The sequence below is a fragment of the Stegodyphus dumicola genome, chromosome 11, assembly GCF_044657685.1.
Source record: "Stegodyphus dumicola isolate Sdum_Otavi_A_Nest chromosome 11, ASM4465768v1".
Lineage (NCBI taxonomy): Eukaryota > Metazoa > Arthropoda > Arachnida > Araneae > Eresidae > Stegodyphus > Stegodyphus dumicola.
Window position 1 is genome coordinate 59211990 of NC_140778.1, and position 25473 is coordinate 59237462.

A 25473-nucleotide genomic window follows, 5' to 3' on the forward strand; every position below is an offset into this window, starting at 1 on the left:
GCCTTATTAGCTTTAGTTTCATTATTTACATTAGGGCCAGTACTGATAGCTAAGTTAGGCTAGTTTACATTTTGTTTGCCAGCAACATTGTCATAAAAATTGCCTGCCTTTACATAAGCAGATTTTGGCACAGGTTTTTCCCCAGAAGGGGCAATCTTTATTATTACTTTAGTGTTTGCAACATTCTTAGGTGACTGTAACACTGGAAATTTTGGGCACCCGCGATAGTTCGCTGGGTAACCCACTTGCAAACCGTTGCAACAGCGAACATTTTCTAGGAATTTACTTGTGCAGTTTTCGGTTTTATGCGCTCCAGCGTATTTGACACACCTCGGCTTTAATTTGAAATTGTCAGAGGAATGATGGAAGTGTTGGCAGTTACGACACTGCACAGTACCTGGTATACTTTCACACCTGGTAATATTCACCTGGTATAGTTTCACAGATACATAAAAGCCCATAAACGTGGTGATGTCATAAATTTTGTGAGCCCCCAGGGGCATTCTCAATTTGAATTGGGAACAAGGGCGTGGGAACTCTTGTCTTTATCCGGGGCATTTGCGCAACACGTCGTACTTTATATCCGAGTCGAAGAAACACTTCGTGTATGTCCTCAATGTCCTCAATCAGACAGTGGATGGGAATTCCGCGGAGTACTACTTTTATAGGTTTGTTCATTTTTGATAGGATGACATAATGGTCTATTTTTTTTTAAATCCAAATATCTAGTAATGTTGCAATGGTCATCATTACGCCGAAAAAATTGTCAGAGCAGTTAAAGGTTAAAATTACATCCCAGTACTCCCCACCAATCCAGACTCAAAACGGGTTTGTCTATACGAATCAGGATAAATCCCTTTCGTCAGTTATCTGACTGAGCAAATCATCCCGAACTACTCTCCTGTAGACCCTACCTTTATTGCAGCCATTACTGACCACAACAACAGCTGTTTCAACTCTCCTTCCCGACCAAACCTTATCAAACTGACAAACCCTCAAGAAATTAAAGATATTACGAAGCACTACAAAGTAAGAAAGGCTCCAGGCAAGGATCGAATTTCGAATAAACTTCCCAAAAAGTTTCCAAATAATGTTATATGCAAAACTTGGAGGAATCTACAAGGCTTCCTTCCTCATTCCAATTTTCCAGTCATCCGAGAACACGCTAATAGTTTTGTCCTGCCAAAAGAAACCACCAGACAAACTCTCAAGCTACAGACCTATCAGTCTTCTTTCCTCACTTGGGAAGATCTTTGAGAAAATCATCCTCAACCGCTTCCAATCGCATCTGGGATTTCTGCCGAACGAACAGTACGGCTTCCGTAAAGGACTCTCAACAGTTCATCAGTTGATTAGAATCACAGAGTTCATCGGATCTGCTATCAGAAACAAACTTAGCGTCGCCTTTCTCATAGGAGACGTGGCTAAAGCTTTTGACCGCGTCTGGCATAAAGGACTCATCTTTAAGCTCATCCAACAGCAAATTCCTCGAGAGCTTTTTCTCATCCTAGCCTCATTCATCAAAGATCCTTCTCAGTCAAACCAGGCGACTTTATTACAAATTCCCATCCCATCCTTGGAGGAATTGCAGAAGGCAGTATTTTAAGATCTGTGCTCTATCTTATTTATGTCCATGACTTTCCAAAGTTTGAAGAAGATCATAATTCTTTACTCGTCTGCTACGCAGATGACACTGCTATTGTCCAGAAATCCCGAAGCCCGAACCTTGCCATATGCAAACTTCATGGAAATATGACTGCCACTAATGAGTGGTGCACTAAATGGAGGACAAATATAAACTCCGAAAAATCAGAAATTCTACTAACACGTAAATACAGACATAAAGATCATATGAATAGCACAATTACTTTCTTCGGTCAAGAAATCCCCATTGTGAATAAAGCGAAATATATTTCGAAGTACCTTTCTTAAGATTTATGGATACGTGCTGCTGCTCGAACAAAGGATATCCGAGTACATGATAATCATTCTCTCTCTCTCTCTCTGTGTATATATATATATATATATATATATATGTATATATATTATATATGCATATATAATGACTACATGTAATATGTAATTAAAAGGACTTTGCAGTACTAATGGTATTCAACGTAGAAGGTTGAATCCGTAATAAAAAGCAAGCATTTTAATTGCGTGACATGTTAATCCATAATGAGTAGTTAACTGGCAGCCGAGGGAGATTAAATCTTCATTTTATTGTCAGTAAGCATGTTGTGGCCACAAACAATTTGGCACATTATTTGTGTTTATTTTAAAATGTCTCCATTTTTGATCGAATTTCAATAGGAGGAGAGCAGCAGGCAGCAAACCAGCTATGCCGAAGGGTAGAAAGCGAGTGCTTTATGTTCAGGGTGAAATCTTAATTTAGACCGAGTTAGGTTTCGTTCTCATTGAGTTTCGACTGGATAATTTTATATTGATGTAAATTTATTTCTGTTTAAGTTTTAGTTCCATTTACATCATCGGAATTATGTAAGAGGCATATGACATGAAGTAGTCTCGAAATGACACAGTGCAAAGAGAGATAACTATTCTTTAGAATAAAGTGGGAAATTCATTTATGCCGCTATTTTAAATTACATATGCTTTGGTTTTCTCACACATGTATGTCGTAATTTGTCTTAACTCATAATTAGTATTAAAATTTTGATCTTTCTGCATTAATATGTATTCAGTAGTGCAGATATGTTAATTTGTAACACCTCATGGTTTGAAAAGACAAAAAACTGCATTTGGTTTGGTTTTAAGAGAATCTAAAAATCTTCGAATTTCTTTAATATTCGAAAGAAGTGTTGGGAGACAGTTAATAAAATAATCTCGTTAGAATAAATCGGAAATAAATCTCAGATAAGAACCAAAATTCAGAATTGTTTTGAAAAAGAATTCGAGTTATTCACGCTCCTTAGCGTGAAAATAAAATCTGCCATTCAGTACAAAACGTGTCTGGAATAATGAATTCCGATTACGTAATTCAAAACACGACATCAAAAGTCTTCAAAATTGAGTACATTTCGGACCTTTCCATTTTACAAGATTTTGAAAGTATATTTGTTTGCACTTTCATTGCTAAATAGCGAAAGATTTTTTAGCTCAATGCAAAAGGAATCCAAATTTTGTTTAAACGATGAAATATTTTAAATTATTTCTGATCGTCTTACACGAAGTTGCATAAGTAAAGTATAAAAGCAATTTCTTGATGATTCTTTTGCAGGGAATTTAGAAAAAGGTTAATCATTGTACAGATTTTTATATAACCATACAGAATCATTAAATTTACCTGCTGTCCCGAAAATCAAATCTCAATTTACGTTAGAAGACTTACGAAACAGAAAAAACATTTGAGACGATTATGTTTTATAGTTCCTTCAACATGAGTGCTCACCAGCAGGCGAGCGGTAAAGTAGCTAACACTGGTCTGCAAGTCGTCCCTAGTCCTCCGGATGTGATCAAGGTGACAGCCGGCAATGCCTCAGACGAGGGAGAAAACCCGTTTGGGTTAGTCTATTTCTTAAAAGGTCCATGGTTAGATCACTATTTGCTTTGAAAGTAGGTAGTCGTTAAAACGCTGTGTGCTGCCAAAGTTGTTCGTGATATATGTGGTTGCAAAGAACGCTTCCGCCAAATAACGTTCTTAATGAAGTTAGAAAACGAAAACAAGGAGTGTTTTATATCTTTAGTGCGAGTAATAATCACCATCCAAATCTATGATTTTCTGACGACGTTTTAAGTAGTTTTTCAACGCCCTTCGGCCCAGAAATTTGTTGGACATGATTCCAAATCGGATGAACCTACGCAGAATCCTGCGCAGAATTGAACATCCTGCGCAGAATGTAAGAATCCTTTTATAATTATTGTACTTTTTTAACATTTAATAAATAATATTTTGCTTACCTTTCTTGATGATTTTACAAGACTCTAGGAATTCTTTGCCATTTTGTTTTTTGTCGCAGAACTTTATTTTATATCTATTTACAACAAAAATGCTTATATTAGAACGTTCATTATTTTTCTTTTGTTGCCACTATATTTTTAACAAAATCCTCAATGTGGTAAAACAAAATACAACGATATCGCAAAGACGGTATAGAAGTTCTAAATCAGGCATTTTCTAATACTAACAATAGGCAAAATTCACAAAAATCAGACAACGGTTGGCAGGAGGCACCCGTTTCAAAACGCGGTAGGAAACGTAGCAGTTCGAACGAGGAAATTTACCCTCCGCTAAAATCTGCAAATCAATTCAATTCCTTAAAAGAGGTAAATTTAGATGGCAACAGAATGGAAGAGGACAATATCCTGGAAGAAGATAAGGTTACCCCTAACCCAAATCCCTTCATTCAACCCAGACAGTATGCTGGGAAAATTCACCCGCTAGTTATCTATCACTAAGACCATTAACTGGAAGGATTTTAGGAAAGAATTAAAAGATAACTTAAAAATTGAAAAATTTGAATGCAAAAAAAGGCGAAAATATGGTTCTTAAACTAAGCTACGCCGACGAATATAAAAAGGTGCAGGATAAATTAGAAAAGAAGGAAATTCCGTATCAGACCTTTTTGTTAAACTCAGATAAATGTAACAGATTGGTCATAAAAGGACTCAAAACGGATTACGAGGCTGACAAAATTAAAGAAGAGTTAGAAGCTCAAAAAATACCGATAATTTAAAGTCAAACACATCACTAGAATGAGAGACGGTATTGCTACACAGCTGCCGGTTTTTTTATGTTGAAACCCCCCGTAATGACGAGGGTAAGAAAATATGGCAAGTTAAATACTTATGTGATATGAAGTTTAGGCCCAGACCAACGCAATGTTTGAACTGCCAAAGGTACGGGCATACCCTGAAGGCTTGTCACAACGAACCGCGATGTGTACGCTGTACTGAATCGCATAAATCTTTCGAATGCCCATATAAAAATAAAAACGAACATCCAGCCCAGTGTGTCCTTTGTAACGGTTCGCACGCAGCGTGTAGTCTTGATTGCCCTAAGAGGCCTGGAAATATGGAACATTCTCCCAAACACTTTGAAAATAAGAAAATCATACCCAGCGCTATAACTGAAAAAGCGAAAAATTATACTCGCTCTACTGAGAGCCAATCAGAAAAAGGCACCGACTCCAAAACGTACGCGGCCGCCGCCGCCGCACCAAAGATAACTAGAAATAAACCCAAGCCAGGAGGAAAAATTTCTCAAATTAATGACGAAAACGATATTGAAGGTTTTAATAGATTTATTAAAAATTTATACTCTCTGTACCTGCAATTTAAAGAAGCAGATGACCAGATGAATAAGAAGCGTGGCTCTTGAAGCCATTAAGATGTTTGATATGAACAATCATGTATAATCACATCCAAAACAACTTAGCATGTAACAGTAGGCATATTAACTATGCAAAATTTATGTTCTTTAACTGTAATGGCATAAAAAGTCAAGTAACTGAAATTAAAGACTACATTAACAGGCATAGCTTAGATATCGTTCTTTTTCATGAGACGCATCTCAGGACGACTGACTCCCTAAAGATCGCAAACTTCGATGTGTTTAGAAGCGACCGAATACATAACCGTGGTGGAGGCACCGCCATAGCTGCCAACAGATACCTAAAATGCTGCAAATTCGCATTACACATTTTTAACAGCATAGACGCATGTGCGCGTATTCTGAATAGCAAAGGAGTAGAATATCTCATAGTTTCGATTTATAAGCCACCCGGAAACTCGCTCAATACGCAGGATTTAGATTATATTGCAAGGTTGGGCTATCCTACTATCATCGCAGGTGATATGAATTGTAAAAATACAAATTGGAACTGCAGGACAAACAACCAAGATGGAATTGTGTTATATAACTAAATAATAAGCAATAATGTAAAAATGTTTGCTCCTACGGAGCCCACGTATTGCTCTATGACTCGCAGCAACTCTGATATCTTAGATATTATGCTTGCTTTTACTGTTTCGCAACAGCATTATATCAGTGTGGACAATGATCTATTCTCCGATCATTTTTCCCATTTTATCCAAATTTATTTATTTTGTTCAAATTTGAAAAGAATGATATTTTCCAAGGTTAATTAAACCTAAACAAACTAAATATAACAAAATTAGAAAATTTTTTATATTTTATATAAGAAATCTGGCCCGTCCTCTAAATAGGACACTGGGATAAAGGGGATAAAATTTGCACTTACATGTTTTTAGAGTTCTCTTCAATGATGAAAAGTGATTTCCGTGTACAAATTTTACTTTATTCGACTAATACTTTCTTATTTACAAGATAGTTCACTTTTCAGATGAATTTCACTCTGATCTTGATGGAAAGGTCCAAAGCAAGCCTGACAAAGTGTTTTGTCACATTTGCCACAGTATGTTTTTGGTTTTGCAGCCCTCTTCGAAACTCCTTCAAGTTTAGAGCTTCATTTTTGTTCAGAGTTTTGTGAATTATCCAGGCGTTTACCATAGCCATATCCAGTGAATGTATCAAAAGTGGCCAGTACACGTTTTTCTATGAATTTTATGAATTTTAACCCTTTAACGGTTTGACCCGTACTTTCTCGTTCTTTTATGCAGGTCTCTTAAACTGTGGCCAAACACTGAAGGATGTTTATTAGAAGAGAAACCATCCAGGTGAATAATAGTAGCCGCATTTTCGAATCATGAATACTATCTTTTTCATACAATTTTTGAGATCTTTGGGCTTTTGAGAGCCAAACACTGTAACGGCTGGAGGGTTTTGGTTAATGTTTAGTGCTTTAGTTTTCATGTAGTTACAAAACCATTATCTCTTTTCGGCATCCATTTAAGCTTTAATTCTTTCCAGCCAAAGTAAAATGTGCTAAAAATCCTGCATGCAGTTTTATTCCATTATTAAGTTGCTTGCCATCGATATTAGTGGAACGATTGTTGAGGACACTTTCTGGATGTCACGCTCTTATGTTGAAATCCAGCTTTTCAAAATATGCCATGAAAACATTTCATTCCAATGGAGACCTAAGGGTAATACCCAGCCATCATAGTATTTGCAAATCGTGTTTTACAATTTGTGTCTGTGCAAATTATGTGCTTCAAGTGTATCAAGTGCTTTTTTGAGAGCTCTCACTAACGTCCCTTTGCTAACGTCTATATAGAATTTACTATATTTTGAAATATTTGTAGATATTAGAACAGAAGACTTTCTTTCCTACAACAGTTTGCAGTTTAGTGACCAACACTCTATATTTAAGCAGCAATTATTGTTTTAAAATGAAAGGTTTATTTTTGAGACAAATTTATTTAGTTGTTTTTTATTAGATTTTATGTATTTGTCATTTCATATACGTGTAAATATGCCATTACAATGTAAATATTTCAATCAGTTTTTAATAAAAATTTCTACTTGTAAACTCTTTGTAGTTGATTTTTATATTGCGCTGTTTCAAGAAATTTTTTATTGCTTACTTTATTTAATTCTAATGAGGATCGCTTTTTGCTTTAGTGTCGTAATTATGTGTTATAAAATTTTAAAAAAATAATACCAAATAAAATATAAAATTAAAAAATACTGAAAAAGTTTTAAATCATAAAACTTCCAGGGAAAAAAAAAATCAAAGCTTGATTTTTCCTATCCTTAAACTTTCTCGAGCTAATGTAACTCCCTCTAGTGTGCATCATCATAACCAATTATGCAATTTTTCTATTTCTGCTCACTACTTAGATATTTTTCTGATGTGGAGGTACATGGTTTTGAAACATAGGCACTCCGTAACTTATAATCATTGGCTGGAAAGCACGCGCTGGCTCTCTGCCTAAGAGGTATGCCTTCTTGGAGGGAGTTTTAAGGGAAACCAGTTAGTATATACCTTAAACAGAGGACCTATCATGAAAACGCCCATTCAGTCAGCACCTCTGCCTAGAATCGAGCTTAGGTCGAAGTACCAGTGTTCAGTAGCATTATTGCTCATAGGTCCATGTGGCTTGAAAAAACATCAATACTGTTGTCACACCATCGCAAAATAAATCTGGGAGTTTTATTCTTTTGCAACTAGTTGGATTTCAACTGGAATTTATGGTCACATGAAAACTTTGACAGAGAGATTAAAAGGGCCGGTTTTTTACCTTGATGCCGATGTAATTGTACTGCACATAGCAGTACTTCACTGTAACCTGAAATATTGCCACCCTGGGTTTTGCTTTGAGAATTTTTTTAGTTAAATACCAAAGGACCGACGGTTATAAATTTCGAATCACCTAATATCTTAATCATCGTGTATCCACATCAGATATTCCAAAAGTGAACAGAAAGGAGAAAATAGGCGCTACCTAAATATGGGAAAATTCAATGGGAATATAGTACTCTTTTGTTGGTCTGTTGAGCTTTACCAGCTCAGATGAAGTAAGAGATAACTAATACTTTGACAGATATGTGATTATACTGAGTTTCTGCTGTTTAGGTATTACTTGCCAGTAACCTCAGATTATCCAACTGTGGGCATGGTGATGAGAAGTCCCTTATTGAGTTCTCGAGCCGAGTGAAAGTGAATTTGAGCAAGGGGGGAAAATGCTTAATGTTGTAACAATTTTGTGGAAAGATTTATGTGGAACACAATTTATAAGAGTACAATAAACAAACGTTACACTGAGAGAGCAGCTTTAAATGATTATTAGGTCACAACCAAAATTTTTGTACATGAGACGTCGAAATGAGGATTATTTTATTTGCCTTGTATACCAAAAATTTTGCCATTGCTTTAACATTTAATTATTGGTACTTCTTGCAAAATATTTTACTCTGCAGTAAAAAATATCTCAAAATAATCAATCACGTCATCGTCACACACATTGTAAGTCAGATTTCTGAATTACCTTCCTGAACGCTGTTGCGGTGAAAAGTAAACTGAAAAAAAAATTAAGCAGACAACAAAGCATTACACATATAAAAAAAAAAAAAAAAGAAAAGAAAAATACTTTATTTGAAGGCCACCGCTCTGCCTAAAATAGGCAAAGCAGTTTGATTAAAAAAAAGGCGCTCATTTGCCTACATTAATTATAGATCCTTTTAATTTAAAAAATACATGTAGCACACGAGTATATGAAGAAACTAGTGAGTATCAAATGGTTATATAACTTTTATCATAATAATTATAATCTCAAACTGTGAATATAATTTTAAATATGTGGCATCTTCGGATGGAAACTTGTTTCTGTGTTAGACGAATTTCATTATGGAATATGAACACAATTTCCGAAATATTTGACACCCACCCTGCATAAGCTTCATTCATAGAAGACAAACTCATTTTCGTAAAAATATACCGTTTGTGACATCTTTTAGTTGTACGTTTCTACTGTGACGGTCGTTTAGACGTTTGCTTTGGTTTACGTGATTATGGCTCGTAGGATTCTAACTTCGCACCGAACCACCAGTGTTCAGGGACTTTACCGGCCGGCCGCTGATGTACCTTTAAATCGGGGAGGAGATTCGAAGCGTCGCACTGCATGCTTTTCTCTGCTGGAGGCCGACACTTACAGAATCTCTGAACTAAATGCATGAAAAATGAATGAGGGATTATATAGAAAAGTGGAAATGTAACTTTAGAGAATTATCAGATTTTAAAAAAATGACATTTGTCATAGGAAAACAAATGTAATATTTCGATCTAAATCAAGAAACTTGGCTCTATGAAAAGAATGTGCTGCAGTGGCCGGAAATAAAATGCTTTTATCTCCCACGTGGCAGCGTTTTTCCATTCTGTAGAGCCAAAGATACTTTCAAATTTAATCAGGAAGGTTATCAAGCAATAAATTGAGCAATTTAAAGGCAATAAACAGAGCTCTTAAGAATATGTTTCTGTACGTTTTAGTGTGCTTGAATTAAATAAACATGTGTTAAAATTTTGACTTGTCTACTTAGAAACATTCAATATTGTTATGAAATTCCACTAAACGGACTCATCGAAATTATCCCATACATTCTTCTTTTTTATGATAACTGTGTTAGATTGCTGGTTACGTGAATGATGAGGAATTAAAGAAATAACATAGCGAATATAAAAATGTGTACCGTCAGCTCTAACACTCTATTGGGAATCTTAAAGATATGCTGTTTTTAAATATTCTCTTCGTAGAAAAATTTGAGATTGTTGAAAATTGATCATTTTTCCTTTGTATAATAATCCCAGGCCAACATTGTCGCTGTATGTATGTTTTTCGGGATTTTTCCATGTGTAACATGAATACGAACTAGATTTATCTTTTGTGTACTTTGCTATATTCCAATAATCTACGTGTAACGTGCATGCACTCGGCTTCCCTTAAAAAGTCTCCCATGAAGAGAGTTCTGAGTGCTTTGCCATGATCAAATAAACCGAAGTTTGTGGTGTCTGGTTTATTATGTAACGGAAAAGGGCGCAAGGGGGTGTCTCGCTAAGGATCTCTGAGAAGGATGCCTTCGTCGAGCACTTTCTAGGGGAAACTGTTCGTATTCATATTACACATAGGATTAAGCACGAAAACGCCGATGCAGCCAGCCCGTCGGATGCGATTTTAACTGCGATTGAACTACCGGAGTTCACTAATTTACGGCTCGGCCATTGGTGAGCCAAAAGCACGAAACGATTCATTAAGTTTACATTAACATTTGTTCTGGTCAGCGGCAAATGGAAAATATGAAAATCAAATACAAAAAAGAAAAGGGAACTGACCAAAACTTCTACAGCAACTTCCCAGAATAAAGACAATAATACAATTCTAAAATATATTTTGGATCACAAAACATTTACCCATAATTCCGCTGAAGAATCTTAACCCGTCTAGTGAAAATTATATATTTTAACAATAGTCATTAGTGTTCTATTCACAATTCTTTTAGTCCACTTTTTATCATATGAAACATCTACTTTCAACTGCCTGTAAATGTATAAAATCGGCTTTCTGCATGCCGAGCTCCCTGACATAAACACGCTACGCGTGAATCTGCGCAAATGATAAAGAAGTAATCAGAAGGAAACTATAACATCTGAGAGGATAGGCGCTCGTGTGACGATTCACCTCGCTCCCAAAGCTGTATGTAAGCTTGCTCGCTTCTTCCAGCAAGCTTATAATACAGTTTTGGGTTCAAAGCCCAGTAGGTTAGCGACGAGAGTGGAACGCATGACAAATGCGAGTTTTTATATTGCCCCATGAATGTACTGTAACCACATGTCGTTGGAATTATAAAAATGGCCCCAAAGTTGCTGTGTTTTACTTTTCATCCGAGCCTGAACTGAACCTTAAATGGATAAGCAGTCTACGAAGGAAAGATCGCTTTCAGGTTACTAAAAATACCAAAGTAAGTTCATTTTTATTGCATTTTTTACGTTTTGTGTCTTTATTAATGTTTATTATTTTTATTGACACATTTGTGATGTTTATGGTGTAGTTGTAAGATTTTGATCTGTCGATAAGAAGTTTATGGATAAAAGATTTTAATCTCGCCTGTTTTAATCATTTCAATGAAATATTTTTCTTTAAAGTTAAAAATTTTAATCATGAAAATTGTAATATTAACTTTCTCTTATTCTAAAAATAAATATGAATGAAATAAAGTTTAACAAAACAGGAAGCATTTTGTCAGTAAAGGTTGTAGCTTCGGAGAGAAATTGCTAGAAATTATCTTCATCAAGGACTCTAGACGCTCCTCCGTCAATCGGATTATTATCTTATCAGCTTTCGACTATGGAGAAAAGCTGTTTAATTATAAATGTATTTATTCTCAAGCAAAGCCATTGTTATTAGTACAAAAATTCGTTAACTCTTTAATTCTCGGAATAAAATTTATTTTACATTGTAAATTAATTAGGGCTTTATAGATTTTCTGGAGTGCTATTCATATTCGTTTTTAATGGTAATACAAACAATAAAAACTCGAATTGCAAGTAAATACGATAGTGAAATCTTTGCAACGCCGTATTTGAGACAAATACGTAATTGAAATAGTCTCCAAGGAGGGTCGGGCTGCGGATTCCCCCCTTCAAGACCACACAACTGAAATGTCTTTGCGGACTGCATAAAATTGACCGCCAATTTGGGAGCACTGATATATAGTATCTTTGCATACATACGTGTTCGTAATACATTGAATGCCAGCAGAACTGACTACAGCTTGAAAAAATTTATTTTGCAAAATAGGAACACCTTACAGTTCTGGAAGTTTTCACAAAAATACATGTACAGCTCTTCTGAGTATCACATAGCCAGTAATTATACTTCAAACGTCTAAGAAAGTTAAACACAACTCATTGCAAAGCGCATCTAGAAAGGCGAAGGTTTCCTGGATATCTCAATACTTCAAAGTCGCTCTAAACAAACAACTGAGAAATTCTTCGACACAGATGGGATTTTCTAGAGCTTCTACCTCAGCTGCAGTATTTCCGTGTAACCTGCTGTATCATCCACCCTAGCCCTCATATTTAAAACTGCATGAAAAGTTCCCAAGATTTGAGATCTTGCGAAGAGAAATAACTGAGAAACTGATGCACTCTCCGGTTTTGTGTAGTTTTCCCCTGCCCGCGAGATATTTCTAGCACTTTCTGCTTTTCGAAATTACTCGAAGGCATATAAGAGCCAATTACGGCCATAGCTAAGAAAGAATATATTTATTTAATCACAATACCAATTACAGTTATGCAGGAACCGGAACAAAATGTCGTCAGAAATTTACTCAACGCAACCATCACCAGCTTAGCTATATCTGGCCAGCTTAGAGAGATACAGGGGTTGGACAAAAATATGGAAACACCTTTAATAAAACATGTTTCTTTGCTTAATATGGTGTAGGAAACCCGTTGGCATCCAAAACAGCTTGCAGTCTTCTCGGAATGGATAAATACAGTTCCTGCATGTTTGCCAAGGGAATATTATACCTTTCTTCTTGCAAAACGCTGGCAAGTTCAGATAACGATGTTGGCGGTGGATGACGAGAACGCACTTTCCGTTCCAATGTAGACCACAAAGGTTCGATAATATTCAGGTCTGGTGACTGTGGTGGCCAGGGAAGATGGGACAACTCAACCTCGTGCTCAGAAAACCAGTCCTGGACAATGTGAGCTGTGTGAACAGAGGCTTTGTCGTCTTGGAAGACAGCATCACCATCGGGGAACAAAGTTAGACCATGGAATGAACTTGATCAGCCAAAATGTTCACATAAGTCTTGGCAGTCATGTGCCCTGACACAGTTATCATAGGGCTAGCAGAGAACCACAATATGGCTGCCCAAACCATAACAGAACCCCCGCCATGTATCACTCTTGGCAACAAGCAGTCTGTATTATAGGCTTGAGATGGCGTTCTCCAGACGTAAACTCGGCCAGAAGTGGGAAACAATGTGAAAGAAGACTCGCCAGACCATATTACTCGCTTCCACTGCTCTTAGTCCAGGCTTTATGACTTAAACACCACCTTTTCCTGTTACGGGCATTAGCATCACTGATGAGTGGCTTCTCAATTTCAGCACGGCCAGCAATTCCCTGTTTATGTAGCTCCCTTCTAATTGTTTTGGTACTCACAGGGTTCGTTAACACAACATTCATTTCAGCAGTAACTTTTGCAGCTGTGGTCTTCTTATTTTTCGTCACAATTGCCCTTAATGATCGTCTGTCACGATCACTCAGGACACACTTTAGTCCGCGCTGTGATTTAGCAGATGATGTTTTTCCGCTTTTCAAATATGCGGAATAAATCTTCGATACAGTACCTCTTGAAACACTAAACACCTCGGCTACCTTGCTTACGGAAGCACCTACCATACGTGCTCCAACAATTTGCCCACGTTCGAAGTCTGTTAACTCTGACATAATGCAATGACAACCTCACATAACAGTACTCCGACAACAACTGAAATGTTTAGCACATTTACGAAGTTGTCTAGGTGGCGTCAGTAGTCAAAAACGCCAGCGCCACCTACATATTTCATTAAAATCAATCTTTCTTTTCAAACATGCATTTCACAAGGTGTTTCCATATTTTTGTCCATCCACTGTAGGTATTTACTCAATGTTAAAGGGACACATCACTTTTGCGCAATACAAAAGTGAAGATGTTGGCTAATTTTCGAGTTTTAATAAGTCAAATTGTTATGCTCATAGATATATGAAATTTTCAGGTGTTATCACTATACATATATGATTATCTTCCTTCATTTATTTTACTATTAGTGTATACGAATATGTTTTATAAAGAAAAATAACAAACTGTATTTTTCGAAAATTTAAAATTTGTACTAAAACACTGCGCGCAAACTGACAGTAATACAAATTTAGTTACAGTAATAATTTTTACAATTTTATGATGGAACATCATTAAGTATGATTCTTCACTTATTTAAATTTTAAAATATCAAAGAATATTAACACCATTAGTATAAGATCTTAGAAAACATAAAAATCATTAAAAATTTTAAGTAAAGTTATATAAATACTTAAAAAATAATTTTTCGAAGAAAAACGTAGGTGCATTTTTTCAGCAATATCATCATGTAAATATCCCGAAATTTTAAATTAATAGCTATGATAGATTCTTTCAAAGAGTGCGCGCAAGTATAAAAATCACCATTTTGAGAAAAATGGTTTTAAAGTTAAAAGGTTCAAAATTTTCAACATATTTTCTCTCAAATAATACTAAAACAGTTTACAATTGCCCAGCTGCATACACCATAACCCTCTTGTTCTTCAATAAGCTATTATTGCAACAAGTTTGGCTCTTTTTCTTGCTCTGCGAGCATCTATTGTCAGACATCTCTGCCTTATTTCGGCTGACTGAATACGACGTTGATCAGTGTCTGCTGCAAACTTGATTGCATTATCATCAATTCGGTACCCAAGTTCATTCATAGTATGTAATCGCCCAGCCTGACCATCGTTATATATAATAACTGCCTCATTCACTGCTGTCTTAACAATATTATAATCACACTCGGAATTTTTAGGAAACAATTTCCAAATCAAAGCATTCAACAATTAATGTGCATGCCCTCCTAAACACTTTCTTTTAGTAATAATGTCATGCTAATATCTTTAAATATATCTTTGATAGCATCCATTGCAGATGGTGGAATTGAATTTTTATGTTTGTACGATTTCCACTCGCACTCGCTGTTTGGTATGTGCACCACGAATCCTCCCCTGTTGGGCAACAATTGTGAGTAGCTTCCACGTTGGCTGAACATTTGTGGTAAAATATTGCCCATACTGCTTTCTGCATATCTTTTACAGAACTGCAATGTTTTCTAGTAGCATTTCCATAATAAATTGTCAATTGATTTATAATATCATCTGTAAGGCGGCCTTTTCCACTAAGAGTTTTACTGTCACTTAGTTTCTTCCCCTTGATTTCTTACTTTCTCTTTCGTAATTTAGTGGCCATTTTTTCTGAATGTGTCCGACACATTCCATTTTACCAAAATATATGATGTTAACAGTTAAAATTAAAGCAATCTACATTCGTAAGTGAACATTCGTAAGCAGCTGCGCGTACAATTGTAAACAAATGTCAGGTGATGATTTAAATGCCCAATCTGGCAATATTTATCTCAGAATCGTTTCCTTTATTTCATAATTTTTAAGGTTCTAATTCAAATATCGTAACGCCGTTTGTTTTAACAGATTCAGAAATGTTTGCAGTTTCTAAATATACAAAAAAATTCCACTTTTTAATACGTAAAGGTGATTTTTAATTTTCTTAATTATTCCGCTGTATTCTTAATTTTCCGAAAGAGCATCGTCCCTTTCAAGCATTCCACATTACTTTAAAACTAATAATACTACTATTTCACATGTAATTCCAGTAAAATTATTTACATATACACAAAATTTGTAACAGTATTAGTACATTGTTAGCAGGAATTCTCTCTGAGACGATTAACAAGGCTCCAGCTTATTTCAATCTATTTTGATCATCTTAAGAGAAGTTCAGTATTGATGTTACTATTCCCAGAAATATTAGTCATAGTTTAAACGGTGAATGCCTTAGGAAGCCAACCACTGTAAAATATTTCGCTACACATTTATATACAGCATAACTGCAGGATAATTGTTTTCTTTTTCCTTTTAGCCCAAAAGGCGTTATCTCAGAAGGGCTATTAATTTCGTTTTGGCATTTTCCGTTGGTTCAGTATAAACGGCGTTTCACCTTTCAAATTATTGCCACTAAATATCAAAGCCCTGCACTATATTTAAAGAAATTTAATAATGAAGAATCTGCATGAATACATATATGTTTCTCTCATTGTGAAAAAAAAAACAACGGTATTCTCAGACATCAAGTTTTAAATAACGTAGTCCTCCATCAGAACATTGGTGGAATCTTAAATCTCGAACTTGTTTTATTACCTATTTCATATTTTATAACTTTAAGAAATTTTTGATTAAGTTACTCAACAATTTCAAAACGAGCAGTTGCAGCACACCGTACGGAATAAAATATTTTAATCTCCAGCGCGCGAGTTTGTGTATCAGAAAGTACACTCTTTTTAAATTATTTTGCAATACTGTTGTTGAATTGAGTCTTATGTTTCAAGTGCGAAGAACATGATATCTAATAAATAAAGGTAACACACAAAATATTTAAAAAGCGCGCCTTTGGGCTTAATATAAAATCTGAAAGGTTTTAGATTTTATATTAGATTTTATATATTTTATATATATATAAATTAATAAAATTCTTTTTTTTTTCTCTACCGGAGCTAACATCTAACTACCGGAGCAACAATGACATACAAGATAGATGCCTTTTGAATACAATTTATAACTAAGCATTGACTCGGACAGATACTAAATTTTTCAGTTATTTATTGCATTTTCATTGTATTAAATCACTAATTAAAGCTCATCATGCAATTTCTCAAAACATTTATAATTGCGAAATCTGCGAGGACCCATGCAGATTTCTGCCACAATACGAAGAGTGGTAGTCTCTATTTACAGAACGATCTACTTTAAAGTACTGAATATAGCTGCAAGACGAACGTCTAGTCCTGTTCATAGAATACTAATCTGATAATTAGTAATTTCTCATCATTCGGATAAAAGAAAGAAACTAAAAGTTTCTTGGACCAATTTATATAAGGAACGACTGATATAACGTGGTATAAGATACTTATAAAGAATTCGTGTCTGTTAAGATTTGTGTAATAAAATACCTACCTAAGTCATTTTACAAAAGCGTTTAAGCAAACAGATTTTATAAACGTACTAGCGGCAGAGCTCATCACATGAGCGGGCTGCAACTAAAGAAAGATTTGTAAGTCGTATGTACCCCTGAATAATTAACTGTATAATTCAGTATATTCAACAGTATACTCAGAATGAAAGAATTTACTTCATTCTTTCCAAGCAACAACCAATTCGTAAATATTTTTTTTATTGCCGAACCAGAAGAAAAACTTTTGACACTTCAGGTTAATATGTATGACATCATGTTCTAAAATTAAGACACAATAACACGCCGAATAAATACTAATTCAGAAGTCAAACAACAAAAATCAGCGTTAATTTACAAAATTTTCACAGGACTAGTTTCGATGGTTTTACCGAACCATCATCTTCAGCTGCAAAACCGCAAATGAACAAGATAGGAAATAATGTTTAGATAAGATAAGAAAGCCTGGACAAGAATAAGCAAGTGGCGCCATCTGTTGGCGAAACCAGAACTAAAACATAATTTCTCTAAAAGCCGAAGGCAAATTTGGATTGGAATTAGGATCGTTAACTAGAACACAAAGATTTTTATGAATGTGAAATGCCTCTAGAAAATCCAGTTCTCCAATGGAAGATGTTTTTTGAATAATTTTGGCAGCAGAAAAATTGAAAGTGTGATTTTCGGACCAACAATGTTGAGCAACAGAAGACTTCTGTGTTTCCTTTTTTCTAACATATGCCTCATGTGCTTTGACGCGAAATTTCAAGGCTCTCTTAGTTTGGCCAATGTAAATTAAACCGCACTGGCAAGGAATCCTATAAATACCCCAGGAATTCATATCCGGAATGGGGTCCTTGAGTATAGAAGTTGGAATTTTATTGATGGGAGAGTAAACAACCCGAAAGTTAAATTTCTGCAAAATATGTGCAACTTTATAGCTAATTGATGGAAAGAAGGGAATGACATTTTGTTTTCCAAAATAAATATTACAAGCAAACTGAGGGATTAGCCATGGGAAGCCCCCTCAGTCCCATCCTGGCTGATATCTACATGCATTATAATGAATCAAAATTGTTTGAAACTTTAAACTTCCCGGCATGGTTCCGCTACGTAGACGATACTTTTACCCTCTTTGAAGGTAATAAAGATGATTTAAATAGAGTTCTTTCAACAATGAATTCTATTGATCCTGCTATTCAGTTCACTTTTGAACTTGAGACTTGCAATTCTCTTCCGTTTCTCGACATTCTGGTCACACGTAACACATCCAACTTCAGTACTACAGTTTACCGTAAACCTTCATCGGTTTGCCTTCCACTACACTTTAAATCATGTCATCCGACTAAACAAAAGTTAGCTTCATTTTATTCCTATGTTTTCCGTGCTCTTCAAGTTTGCTCCTCCAAACTAGCCCTTGATGAAGAACTAAATTATTTAAAAGCAATAGCTATTGACAGGGGCTTTTCACCCAACATTATTAATCAAGCAGTTAAAAAATTCTCATCTCAACACACTAAAAGCCACACTCTTATTTTAGGAGATTATAAAAATTCTGTTGTCATTCCCTTCTTTCCATCAATTAGCTATAAAGTTGCACATATTTTGCAGAAATTTAACTTTCGGGTTGTTTACTCTCCCATCAATAAAATTCCAACTTCTATACTCAAGGACCCCATTCCGGATATGAATTCCTGGGGTATTTATAGGATTCCTTGCCAGTGCGGTTTAATTTACATTGGCCAAACTAAGAGAGCCTTGAAATTTCGCGTCAAAGAACATGAGGCATATGTTAGAAAAAAGGAAACACAGAAGTCTTCTGTTGCTCAACATTGTTGGTCCGAAAATCACACTTTCAATTTTTCTGCTGCCAAAATTATTCAAAAAACATCTTCCATTGGAGAACTGGATTTTCTAGAGGCATTTCACATTCATAAAAATCTTTCTGTTCTAGTTAACGATCCTAATTCCAATCCAAATTTGCCTTCGGCTTTTAGAGAAATTATGTTTTAGTTCTGGTTTCGCCAACAGATGGCGCCACTTGCTTATTCTTGTCCAGGCTTTCTTATCTTATCTAAACATTATTTCCTATCTTGTTCATTTGCGGTTTTGCAGCTGAAGATGATGGTTCGGTAAAACCATCGAAACTAGTCCTGTGAAAATTTTGTAAATTAACGCTGATTTTTGTTGTTTGACTTCTGAATTAGTATCATGTTCTAAATTTAATGTAATATAAAAATATGTTCTCAATATTGATAAAAGAATTAACCTGGCAATAATATATCGTGTCAGTTATACTAACCTGAAACAAAAAAGTTGCCAACACCAGTTATTTCAATTGCTGTTATTAACGAACAATTTTCGACACAGAGTGATGTCATGTGCAATCGCGTACTTTCTTTAATGCCAGAATATGATCTTACATAATAGTATTACATTGTATTTCATACTCTGTAAATCTCACAAATGTTTGATTAACAAACGCTGCGAATTGAAATCGAGGCAGTAGAAACACATTTCGAAATGAAGCATTTTTATCTCCATCGCGCGATACTGTTGCCACTCGGAAAAATGAATGAGAAAAATTAGTGTTTTCAAAGATTTTAATTAATATCTCGGCTAATTGCAGTCGTACGAGGATGGAACAGATCGATATAGCTTTCCACAAATTAGAATCGAGAATAATATATTTAAGGTTTGGCAATGCTATTTTTATTCCAAATTTCATAAAATCTAGAAATATTTTAATAACAAACTCTACGATTTGAATGCGGGCCTGGCATGCCACTTCAAAAATGAGGGCGTACGAGGATGAGAATCGTTGAAATGCCTTCCCACGAATTTTTGGAATCCCGGGTACCTCTCTAGAAATTCAACTCTCCGCAGATCCGGAGGAGCAAATACCAGAAACAATCAAACAGGCAGATTTTAATAGCGTACAGAAGTTTCGGTAACGGAATATTTTAATGAGTGGTTGATTTATTTCTCCATAACAGAAAGCACCTTCTTTCACATTTTGAATTACATGACATTTTAGCGGATTTTAACGAAAGCTTCACGCCGCCGCAAACATCTTCTGCGCAAACAATTCGTGTTGGCCTGTTTAACCATATTTTGCCAAACAAATTTTGGCATTTGAAACAAAGAGACTTGCTTTAGAACACTATATTGTGAATTTTTTTAAATCATTTCCTTATTGTTAAATGCAAGGTGTCTGAAATGGAACTATCATGCTAGAAGATTAGAACCATCATTTACTTCCAGTTCTGTTGCAACAATTCAGCTACAGAATGTCACCAAATGATGTATGCAGCTTTAAGTACTAATGTTGCATCATAGGATAACATAAAGGTTTGGTACGGAAAGTTCAAAAATAAGGGCTATGACATTCAAGAAGCAGAGCGTTCTGGCCGAATTACTGAAGTTGGTCTGCGAGAAATTAATGGAAGAAAATTAGTATTCAACCACTTCACAGCTTCTTAAGTGCCATGTACATTAGCCGCCTAATACATTTCATAAACTTGAAGTACAAGCTCAGTCGCTGTGTGCCATGAGCTGACTCAAGCGGATAAATACGGTGTATTCCAGCCTAGACTAATCTGCTCAAATATCAACGCAAGGGCAAAATTCTGGACCGGATAGTCACTTGTGATGGAATGTGGATTTACTTCAACAAGAAAACCGATCTCATCTTGAAAATTGTGATCATAAAATTTCTATAAGCCGAAATTTCGAATTCTGGAAGAAGGAATCAATTAAGTCTTATAAAAATTGAGATCATTATAAATATATGTGAAATTTAATTAACTTTGAGGAGCTAAATTTTGAGAGCTAACTTTTTATACATATGCGATTTTTTACAAAACTTGCCACTTTGGCATAATTTGAGTAGTAGAATCGAAATTTAGAAAAAAACATTGGCATGTCATTTCAGAAAATGTCCGATTATATATCAAAATACCTATATTAGAACAATGCTATGTGTAAATCTAATACAAATCCTAAGTCGCGCTTTCGGGACATGAAAAACGCAAGTTGAATTTCGTCAATCGGCCCACATTAAACCTAGAGCCGTAAAAGTCAAAAACTTGCAAAAGATATGAGTTTCTGAATAAAAAAGATTAAAACAAAGTGTTAAAAGGGGACAATTTTACATTCACGTTAAGATTGATTAATTTTTTTTTTTTTTTTTTTTTTTTTTTTTTTTTTTTTGTGTGTGTGTGTGTGTGTAAAAGTTGCACCACTAAAAATATTGTAATGTACACCAACAGTGTTACATGTGCCACAATTTGAGAACCGGTGCTTTAGACTATTCGAGGCGTATGACTTTAAATTTCAATTTCTGAAAAATCTATGGAACAAAAAGTTGTGATATTTTCACAGATTACACCATAATTGAGAAATACTAATTTAAAAGTGCAATATTACACAAACAAAAATTAACATGTTTTAGGTCGAAGTAATTCTTTGTACATGGTTGGGAAAAAAACTTTGTATGCAACCTAACTACAGAAAAGGTTTGTAAGAAATACAAATTAAAGAAGTAGTTACCGAAAAAATAGAAGAATTATAGGTTAGATCAAATGTTATCATTAAATATAATTTTACACTAGATGTTCTATAACTGTAACTGTATTTTTTAAATACGAGCTTTATAAGGCTTTATAGCAAACTATTTTACTTTTTTTCTTATTTGAAAATTAGAATTCCACTTTTAGGATTGCTGAATGAAAGTGTTTATTTCGCATGATTATGTTTTCGCGCGCAACGTTACGATTTTCCGAATTATTGTCATTCTATAATACGGACTTCGAAGATTCTTAATGTACTTATTCCCAGATCCCCCCTAATGTGTTTTGGTGTTATCAGTAAACTGAAGCAGTATTTTCCCAGGTCACGAACTATTTAATTATATTATTAGTATGCGAGGTTCATTAATATAAAAGGAGGTATACCTTCGTGAAAGACTTTCTAAGAAAGACGGCTCGTATTAATGTTAAGACGTGGAGGAAAACCAGAAAAAACGCGACCGGTTCTCCGAGTTTCGTTTCCAGACCTAACCAGTAATTTTCACTGATTTTGCTGTCGGTTGGCTGGCCAAATTGCATGATTCTTGCTAAAACATAGACGTTTGGCTTATGTGGTTATGGCTCGCGGGATTTGAACCTCGCATCAAGCCACCAGTTCTCAGCGACCTTTACCGGTCGGCCGCTGATGTACCTTTAAAACGGGGAGGAGATTCGAAGCTTCTCACTGCATGCTTTTCTCTGCTGCAGGCCGACATTTACGGAATCTCTGAACTAAATGCATTAAAGATAAATGCGAAATTATATATAAGTGGAAAAATAACTTGTTTGCTGTATGTATATTTTTCGTGATTTTTTCCATGTGTAACTTGAATACCAACTAGTGTTATTCTTTGTGTACTTTGCCATATTAAAATAGTCTACGTGTAACGTGCATGCACTCGGCATCCCTTAAAAAATCTTCCATGAAGAAATTTTTAAGTGCTTTGCCGTCATCAAATAAACTAAATTTTGTGGCGTTTGGTTTATTACATTACGGAAAAGCACGCAAGGGGCCCTCTGACTAAGGATCTCTGAGAAGGATGCCTTCGTGGAGCACATTTTAAGCGACGCTGTTCATATTCCTATTACAAATGGGAAAAACCACGAAAACGGCGATGCAGTCGGCCCGTTCGATGCGATTTTAAGCTAAGTTGAACTACCAGATTTCCCTAATTTACGGCTCGGACACTGGTGAGCCAAAACCATGAAAGTCTTCATTAAGTTTACATTAACATTTGTTAAAAATAGAAGAACTATAGGTTAGATCAAATGTTATCATTAAATATAATTTTACGCTAGATGTTCCATAATTTACGCTAGATATTCTGTTATGACCAGCGGTAAATGGAAAATACAAATAAGAAAAGGGAACTGACCAAAACTTCTACAGTAATTTCACAGAATGATAACAATAATACAATTCTAAAATTATTTTGGATCACAAAACATTTACCCATAATTCCACTAAAGAATTTTAACACATCTAGTGAAAAATATATATTTTAACAATAGTCATTAGTACCTGCTAATCATTCTTTTTGTCCATTTTTATCATGGAAAGCATTATCTTTCAACTGCCTGTAACTGTGAAATCGGCTTTCTGCATCGCGAGAGCTCCCTGACACAAACAGGCTACGTGTGAATTTGAGCAAATGATCAGGGAGGAATCAGGAAGAAACTAACATCTGAGGGGCTAGGCGCTTGTGTTACTCGCTCCCAAAGCTGTAAGTAAGCTTGCTCGCTGCTTCCAGCAAGCTCAAAGCCCCGTATGTCCGCGACGAGCGTGGAACGCGTGACAAACGTGAGTTTTTATATTCACTCTTGATTTCGTAGTTTTATAGGATGCCTCATATATGTACTGTAGCCCCGTGTCGTTGGAACTATAAAAATGGCCCAAAGGTTACTCTGTTTTACTTTTCGTCTGAGCCTGAACTGAACCTTACGTGGATATTAGGTCTACGAAGGAAAGATCGCTTTCAGGTTACTAAATATATCAAAGTAAGTTCGTTTTTATTGCATTTTTTATGTTTTGTGTCTTTATGAATTTTTATTACTTTTATTGACACATCTGTGATGTTTTTGTTTTTGTTTTAAGATTTTGATCTGTCGATAAGAAGTTTATGGTTAAAAGATTTTAATCTCGCCCGTTTTAATCATTTCAAAGAAATATTTTACTTTAAAGTTAAAAATTTTAATCATGAAAATTGTAAAATTACCTTTTTCTTAGTCTTCATTCGGATAAAAATAAATATGAATGAAATAAGTTCCACAAAACAGGAAGCATATTATCAGGAGTTTGTAGCCTTGGAGAAAAACTGCTAGAAATTATCTTCATCTAGGACTCTAGATGCTCCTCCGTCAGTCGGATTATTTTCTTATCAGCTTTAAATTATTCGCTTAAAAATGTATTTATTCTCAAGCAAAGCGATGGTTATTAGTTTAAAAATTCGTTAACTCTTTAAATCTCCGAATAAGATTTATTTTACATTGTAAATTAATTAGGTCTTTATAAATTTTCTGGAAGGCTAGTCATGTTCATTTTTAATGGTAATAAAAATTATAAAAACTCGAACTTCAAGTAAATAAGATAGTGAAATCTTTGCAACGCCGTATTTGCGACAAATACGTAATTTAAATTGTCTCCAAGGAGGGTCGTGCTGCGGAACCCCCTCCAACATCACACAACTGAAATGTCTTTGCGGGCTGCATTAAATTGACCGACAATTTGAGAGCACTGATATATAGTATCTGTGCGTACATACGTGTTCGTAATAGATTGAAGGCCCTCAGAAATGACTACAGCTTGAAACAATTTATTTTGCAAAAGAGGAACACCTTACATTTCTGGAACTTTTCAAAAAAATTCATGTACAGCTCTACTGAGTATCACATAGTCAGTAATTATACTTCAAACTTTTTAGAACGTTAAACACAACTCATTGCAAAAGCGAATTTAAAACGGCCAAGGTGTTCTGGATATCTCAATACTTCGAAGTCGCTCTAAACAAACAACTGAGAAATACTTGGATATAGATAAGATTTTCGAGAGCTTCTACTGCAGCTGCAGTACTTCCCTGTAACCTGCGGTATCATCCACCCTGGGCCTCATGTTTAAAATTGCATGAAAAGTTCCAAAAACGAGAGATCTTCCGAAGAGAAATAGATGTGAAACTGATGCACTCTCCGGTTTTATATAGTTTTCCCCTGCCCGCCGAGATATATCTAGTAATTTCTGCTTTTCGAAATTAATCTAAGGCATGTGATAACCATACGGTCATAGCTACAAAAAAGCATACAGTTATTCAATCACAATACCAATTTCAGCTATGCAGGTACCCGACCAAAAAATGTCGCCAAACGATTGTCAAGGTTTGTCAAAAAAATGTAGTCACCAAAACAAACACTAGCTTGGCGATATCTCGCCTACTTAGCGAGAGAGGCATTTACTCAATGGTAAATAAAGTTGGCCCTGTATTCTTAATTTTCCGGAAGAGCATCATCCCTTTCAAGCATTCCATATTACATTAAAACTAAAAAAACTACTATTTCACAGGCAATTCCAGTAAAATTATTTACATATGTACAAAATTCGTAACACTATTATTACATTATTACTGTGAATTCTCTCTGAAACGATTAATAAGGCTCCATATTGTTTCAATCTATTTTTGTCATCTTAACAGAACTTTAGTATTGATGTTCATATTCAAAGAAATATTTTTTTTTTGAA